General features: G+C 39.1%; 1 non-coding gene across 1 annotated transcript; it reads left to right on the forward strand.

Annotated features, from left to right (window-relative positions):
* Positions 1-2,408: 2,408 nt before the first annotated feature.
* On the forward strand, positions 2,409-2,601 carry LOC141436659 (U2 spliceosomal RNA). The gene has a single exon (XR_012452317.1). It is a non-coding gene; the product is annotated as a U2 spliceosomal RNA (small nuclear RNA).
* The last annotated feature ends 3,399 nt before the right edge of the window (positions 2,602-6,000 follow it).

A 6,000-nucleotide genomic window follows, 5' to 3' on the forward strand; every position in this document is an offset into this window, starting at 1 on the left:
ACTAATACTATTAATCCTTACTAATACTATAAATTCAAAACTAACTCAGTCTGTATCTCTTCACGCTTAAACTACTGAACCAATTTAGATGAAATTCGTTATGGAGATAGGGTAAACCATACAGTAATTGGCCACGGTACAGTAATTGCCCACTTGAATTAAATCAAAAATTTACAAAGAAAAGTGGTGATAAATAATAGCAAATATTGTTATAATAATCTAGTCGAGTCGCTTTTATCATTAAATTATTTGTATTATTGTTGTTTCATATAAAAAAATCAAGTGGGCAATTACTGTAACGTGGCCAATTACTGTATGGTTTACCCTAGGTAGTTTTTAAGACCATAAATAGAACAGACAGGATACTTTTTATCCTGAAAAATTGCATAGTACCCGCGGAATAGCATGAGCGAATTCACAGAAATGCGGGCAAATTTACCATTTTGAACTCCCACGTCTATTTCGACCTAGGCTCACAATTATCACTGAAAACTTAATCTGCTGTGACATAGTTGTATGTTGGCACGTGCTGTAACAGGCAGATGCCAGTCACAGAGTGGGTTCGTTAGCATGAGAGGGCGTTCGCGGCAACTCCCCGTCCAGGGCTTGGCAAACCTAGGACAGGGCTACCACTGTTGTTTTTATGGAGCTTTATTAGTTTTACAATCTTATTTAGTTTCACTTATAGGGGATAGATTGACGTGAAATTTGTTATTCCTATGTATTTTTCCAATTCCGATGGGCAGCGTTAGGGTAACTTCGTGATGTCTTCCTTATTCCGCAGTGCCTGAAGACTCTTAAAGAAAAACTGGCGGGTACAAAAAAAACAACAAAAACTATGGTTAATGCAATATTAATATAGTGGTTTCAGTATTTCGGGGGAGGCTTGAACCCCCAACCCCGTCCCCCTCCCTGATTCAGTACATAAACCCGTCGCGTTATCTAAACGGCGAACTGTCATTGTGCTCCCCCGTCAAGATGGCAGCCGATTTGACAACCGATGCGCCGGCACGTTCCTACGACACTTGGGGTGCGGAGAGGTATAATCACACTCTACCTACCTTTTTGTAATAATTAATGTTTCAATGTTTATTCGGGTGCCAGATATTTGTATGAAAAATATAAATGGTGGTTCTCGAGTCTTGCGTGTTTTTTTTTATTCGACTGGATGGCAAACGAGCAAATGGGTCTCCTGATGGTAAGAGATCACCACCGCCCATAGACACCTGCAACACCAGGGGGATTGCAGATGCGTTGCAAACCTAGAGGCCTAAGATGGGATACCTCAAGTGCCAGTAATTTCACCGGGTGTCTTGCTCTCCACGCCGAAACACAACAGTGCAAGCACTGCTGCTTCACGGCAGGATTAGCGAGCAAGATGGTGGTAGCAATCCGGGTGGACCTTGCACAAGGTCCTACCACCTGCAACCTGCACCTGTGTTAAGGTAAATGTATTCAAGTATGTATCTATTTATATAAGTAGGTTTATCCGTTGCCTCGTACCTATAACACACGCAAGCTTTGCTTACTTTGAGACTAGGCCAATTGATGTATGTAGTCTCTGTATGCATGTATGTAAACTCTTTATTGTACAAAATAAGTAAACAAACACAGATGATAAACAATGAAATATATGTACAAAGGCGAACTTATCCCTTTAAGGGATCTCTACCAGTCAACCTTTGAGTGGATGAGAGGACCATTCAGTCAGGGACAGACAAAAAGTGAGTTTAAAAATTAAAATAGATAGTTGAAGCTACAATACATTGCTTTAAATAATATAATACACAAATCTATAAAAGAATCCTAACATAAAAATACACCTACTATATACAAATATACAAACAAAATAAGAATAATACGTACCAATACAATAAGCAAAAATAATAATAATAACAATAATAATAGTTAATAATAATAGTTAGTGATGTCATTACTGTCCTGTGACAATTTGAATAATTTAATAAGTAATTTAATATCATGGTCAAATATTAATCAAAAAGTGAATCTACTGAGTTAGATAAGTAATTGTGTAAAATACTTGTGATGTCAGGTCTGTCATTAAAAACGCTGTAGGTAGATCTGTTTTAAAAAAATATAAGCACGTCGTTGATTTTCTTACAGAGTTCTTCTCGGTGGTGCTTTGATAGATTTTTTTAAAGAAAAATATTTGGTCATGTTGGTTTAAAAAATAAAATAATTGTCTACAAAGTTACTTTTTGGCGTTATTTAGCCGACAAATAAATCGTAATTATCAGCACAGTAGCGCCATCTTTGTGTTATACCTGTCACTAAACTACTTCCACAATATATCGCTAGATGTCACTATCACATCCAAGCCCAATCCTACATCGCGCTGTTAAGATTTTTCTTAGTTTATAGACTACTTTACAATTTCTACTGTAATTATCGCTTCTCGGCCTTTTGGCTAAGATCAAAGTGTAGTATCTGTTCTTTTCAGCTTAATATCTGAAAGTTCCCTCACTGAGGGACCAGTATATTAAACTGATTTTTGTAATCCGACGGGATGTTCGGGGCTCGCTCCACTCCCGTCACGGGTCGGCCCGGCATTGCAGTGCCGCCGGGATCGGCCCACATAGTACCAAGAAAAACCATTAAAAAATAAATATAAAACAATAATTGAATTCAGAGTAAAAAGAGTTATGACAAACGATAATTCTGACAAATAACATTTGGACTTTCAGTAAATATGCGAGCCGATATGGACCCGTAGTTTTGACATAGCTAGAGGATCGGGAGTTCAAAAACCCCGGCTCGCACCTAAATTTTTCGAAATTCATGTTCGAAATTACATTTGAAATGTACCACACCACGAGCTTCAATGGCTAGACCATGGCCCAGACCATGTGAAGGTAGCGTACGCGTCCCTCTACTTACGGCTCAAGCCCTCTTTTATGAAACATAAGGGCGAGATGATAATGATGATGAATCTCTTAGAAACCCGTCGCAGCGTTAAGGGCAGGTAGTGACGTGCAGAATTAAGATTGCTAAGATATATCTTAAAGGTGCCCACGTATCAATTCAATATCAATTTGAATCCTGCCCTGCTGGGTGACCACTGCGCCACGTACCTTTGAAATTAAAGGAGTGGCTTAATATTATAAATTTGAAAGTTTGTGAAGATGTTTGGAAGTTTGTATGTTTATATGTTTGTTACTGAATCACGCAATAACGGCTGAACGGATTTACATGAAACTTGGCGTACAGATAAACAAAGATCTGCATTGAGTGAGATACTTGATATCCCGGTAATGCGTTCGCGTGGGATAATATTTTAAGTTTAAACAAGAATAGAGGGCGCTGTCCAAGAACGGTGACGGTGGTGTTGGTGACGTGGTGACGGCTCTCAAGATGACGTGTTAACTTCGTTTGCAATCAATAGATGGCGTTGTGCAAGCGAACGTTGTCCTTTCAAATTGTTACCGTAACCTTTTCAGGTCAAACTCTAAGACATATTTATTTATTGTGTTGCCATGGTAACAAGAACGTGTAAGTAAACTGTTGTCGTTATATATTTCAAAAATTTGACGGGCATATGTAATTAATTAGTAATTATACAACAGTTCAGTTAAGACGGCATTAAGCTAATTCTAATGCGGGCGAAGCCGCGAGATAAGGCTAGTATAAGAAATAAAATTGGATAAGTACATGGGTATTTGACAACTGTAAAACTAAAAATCAACGACGCGACTCTAATAAAAAAAGTGTGCTTAATTCTTAAGTTAAAACTTAAATTTTGTACAAAATTTAATTTTTCTTACGTTTGATAGTTTACTTACGTAGGTATAGTTAGTTTATCATACAGTCTATATTTTTGTTTTAAAACATTATTAAAATTTACATTTTTGAGTTTAGTTTAGCAATCATAACTAACTAGTTACTAAGATTAATTTTGTAACTAACTCGTTGCGCTTTTTATTTTAAATATACAATCGTTCCTTTTTTTAGCCCCCGACGCAAAAGGAGGGGTGTTATAAGTTTGTTTGTTTGTGTGTCTGTCTAGCCATCGCTAGAAAACCTAATTTCAAATAAAAATAACTGTATTCAAATCGGTCCACCCGTTTTAAATACAGTTCTTTTTATTTGAAATCAGGTTTTCTAGCGATGGTTCTTAGACATGTTTCATCAAAATCGGTTCAGCCGTTTTTGAGATATTGAACTTTGAAGTGACAAAGTCGGGGGTTTTCCAACTGTTAGGTTATACCCACTGTCATACAGTACAATCGGTCGTTCGAAACTCGAAACAGTAGATCGGTTTTTCTTTTCTTTCTCTCATTAATCTTCAGGAAACCAAGAGGAATGAGGAAAACCAAAGAGTACCGAGCGACCTAGTCTAGTCTAGTTATACCTACTGTAATGTCTTAATGTCTTACGATGCCGGATTACCTACCGAATAAATGTATATGTCCACCACCTTCAAACCTGCGCGGGCGCAGTCTCGTTATCCCATCGTTACCGGTCGTGACTGGCAACTCTGTTTGTCATTAACCTCTCAGCCGGAGTGCCCCGTCTCAGGCTTAATTTGTTTTTAAACAAACCCTTTTACGGAGCGCTGAGTGATGGGCGTTGTGTTTTATAAACATGTGGTTTAATGGGACTGGTTAGGTTGCCTAGGTTAGCGTGCGTTGGGTACATGCTAAGCTCCCTTTTAACCCCCGACGCAAAAAGAGGGGTGTTATAAGTTTGACCGCTATGTGTGGCTGTGTGTCTGTCTGTGCCACTAGCTCTTAAACGGGTGAACCAATTTGAATGTGTTTTTTATTTGAAAGCAGATTTTCTAACGATGGTTCTTAGATATGTTTTATCAAAATCGGTTCAGCCGTTTTTAAAATGTTGATCTTTGAAGTGACAGACAATGTCGGGGGTTTTCCAACTTTTTGTTGGTTAGGTTATTAGATTTAGGGGCTGTTTCACCATCCATTGACTAGCGTTAACTGGCGGTTAGGTGTGATGCCGTCTCTATTTGTTTTGTTCGAATAGAGGGAGACGGCATCACATTTAACCGTCGATTAACGCTAATCAATGGAGGGTGAAACAGCCCCTTAAGGATGTGTAACGTTGTAAGTTCGAAAAGGAAATGGAACGACACTTTTGGCTATAAATCTAGAGTTCGCGTGGCACGTGTAAGAAAACGGTAGAAGGAACTCATAAGATCAATTTTTTTAAAGTAAAATCGACTTACTCATGCGAAACGAGCGCCCTCGTGCAGATATATTGCAAAACAAAAAATACTGACATAGATCAATAACAGATGGCGTTACTAGGCACGCTTTAACATTAATAATATGAAAACAAACAAATTATTTTATGTACCTACTAGCAAGTTGTTGTTGTTGTTGTTTTCGTCCTATGGTACCCCAGTGGTACAAAGGGCCTTCGTGAGACGTCGCCATCCGCTCCTGTCCAGCGCCAGCGAGAGATAGTGCAACGGAAATGGAAGTGGATAGGGCACACCCTCCGAAGACCAGAGGACAATACAGCCAGGGTCGCGTTCACGTGGAGGCCGCGTGGGAGCAGACGGCGGGGCCGGCCGGCGCACACGTGGCAGCGCACCGTGGACGCCGAGCTGCGGGCGGCCGGGCTGAGTTGGGGAAACGCGGAGCAACAGGCGCTGGACTAGAAAGTACTAGTACAAATATAAAACTAACATGTGTCTTCTACGGACTCATTTATGACAGTGTAAATAGATTTTTCCTGTACGCCGTTTATAAATTAACCCTAAAACAAGTCTGTAAGAACAGCAACCTCTTTTTAACCGACTTCAAAAAAGGAGGAGGTTCTGTGTTCCAATGTTTGTTTGTTTTTTAAGATGTAACACCCATAAAAATATTGTTTATTGCCACATAATTTACACAAATTTCCACTTTGCAACTAAGAATTACAAATTAAAACAGTACAATAACTCAATCATGTAGGCATTGGGTGCGAGTTTCAGCTTTAGCTAGAAGTAGTTTGCGGCGCTCGATTGACCATTTAATT

Source organism: Choristoneura fumiferana, chromosome 16 (assembly GCF_025370935.1).
Source record: "Choristoneura fumiferana chromosome 16, NRCan_CFum_1, whole genome shotgun sequence".
Classification (NCBI taxonomy): Eukaryota; Metazoa; Arthropoda; class Insecta; order Lepidoptera; family Tortricidae; genus Choristoneura; species Choristoneura fumiferana.